Source organism: Belonocnema kinseyi, chromosome 2, assembly GCF_010883055.1.
Source record: "Belonocnema kinseyi isolate 2016_QV_RU_SX_M_011 chromosome 2, B_treatae_v1, whole genome shotgun sequence".
NCBI classification, from domain to species: domain Eukaryota; kingdom Metazoa; phylum Arthropoda; class Insecta; order Hymenoptera; family Cynipidae; genus Belonocnema; species Belonocnema kinseyi.
The window spans coordinates 146,352,868-146,354,892 of record NC_046658.1 but is presented as its reverse complement, the minus strand read 5'-3'; positions in this window follow the sequence as shown (position 1 = coordinate 146,354,892).

The window sequence follows — 2,025 nt, the reverse complement described above, 5'->3', positions numbered from 1 at the left end:
TAAAATCTTAAAAAAATCTATTAAATTTTTTAAAGCTCTTGAAATATATTGAAATTTTAAAAATACCCTGAAATATTTCAAATCCCTTAAAATCTCATATTATATTTCTGTTATCAATTGAAAATTCCTTGTAATCTTTAAAAATTCTCTCAAATTTGTCAAATTTCAAAGAATTAAACAATTTTAGAAGGGTAATTTTTTAAAATTCTAAAGTACTTTAGAAATCTTGAAAAAAAGTCCTAACTATTTCAAAAGATTCCAAAGAATTTTCAATAGATTTTAATAATTTAGTATGTGATTTTAAAGGATTTGAAATATTTCATGGTATTTTAAAAATTTCAAGATATTTTCAAGAGCTTTAAGAAATTTTAAAAGAGTTTTTAAGGATTTTAAATATTTGAGGATATTTTAAAAGATTTCAAGGAATTCTCAACTTATTTTTATAATTTAAAGGAATTTCAAAGAATTTTAACAACTTTACAAGGGTTATCTAAAAAAAATTCGAAAGTACTTTCGAAATCTTTAAAAGATGGCAAGGTCTTTTAAAATATTTTGAAGGTTTCGAAATATTTCAGAATATTTTAAAAGATTCCAAGGAATTTAAAATTTTATACAGTAATTTAATATAAGATTTTAAAGGATTTGAATTTATATAGGATATTTTAAAACATTCCAAGTAATTTTCAATTAGTTTAAATAATTTAAAGCCATTTCAAAGAATTTGAACGATTTTTCCCCATATTTTCGGGTTGAAAATAAAAGTATTTTGTTAAAATTTTAGTTTTTTTTATTGATGTTTCATCAATTTAGTTAGAAAAATTTGTTTTCTGAACATGTAACTACTTTGTAGAAAATTCTTTTTGTTTTTGGTTAAAAATCAATTTTTTTAACTACAAGTTTAAGTATTCCATGTTTAATTGAAAAGTGATCTCTTTAGTTAAAAATTTTTGTATTTTATTGAATACTCATCTTCCTTGGTACAAAATTATTCTTTTTTGTCGAAATTTTAACTATAATTAAACCTTAATTTGTTGTATAGAAAATTAGTCTTGATGGAAAATTAATTTCTTTTGTACAAAATTCATGTATTTTATTAAGAATGCCTTTTTTAAGTATAAAATTTAGCTTCTTGGATATAAATTGAATAAATTTCATTTCTCTTTTGCGCAATTAAATTTATTTTTTAAATTACTTTTACTCAATAAATATTTGTTTACAATTGTTTCGTTTGTTAAATTAATATTCATTAGCTGCGGTGGTAAAGGGTGACGCGCTAACAAACTCGGCCCTGGGCCTTCTTGCGTAACTCTAAGCTCTTTCAGAAATTCAAATTATGTTCATTTTCTCAATTTTCTGCCTTCGCACACCATCACTCGCTCGCCTTCGGTTCCGGTCGGGTCGGATCGGACGAGGAGAGGCGACGATAGACGAGCCAAAGCGATAGGATAAAGATAAAGTATAGATACATTGGGACTATTCCGGGACTACCTATAGTTTATACTCTATAGTCTCTGCACCATTCAAAGTTGCATCTTCTTTATAGTATTCGGCAAGAGCAAAAGGTGACTAATTACAAACGGTCGTCACCCAGCCAATAAATTTTATTATTTTCTAGAACTTGGGAAGTTATATCTTGTAAGCTATTCAACATAAGACATAATTTTTTACATTTACGTCATTTATGATTAAGAAAGTACTATAATTGTCTGAAATTGGACACCACAGTTTTTCAACCGATTTCCACGTTTTGAAACCCCCTGAAGCCGAAAATCAAGTTTTGGCCATGCAGTCTGTATGTCCGTCCGTCTGTCCGTTCGTAAACACGATGACTCTCAATAAAATAAACACATCAAATCACGCTTTTATACACTTTATTCGTTTTAAAAGAAAGAACGATTTCGTTAACCCGCTATATTTGGGGTAGAAAACGAGGGTGTTCCGGATGAGATAGGGGGTTGAAACTTTTTTTAGTGTCTTTGGACATCAGATTGAACCATTCTGAAGCATAAAATTTTAGGTCTGGAT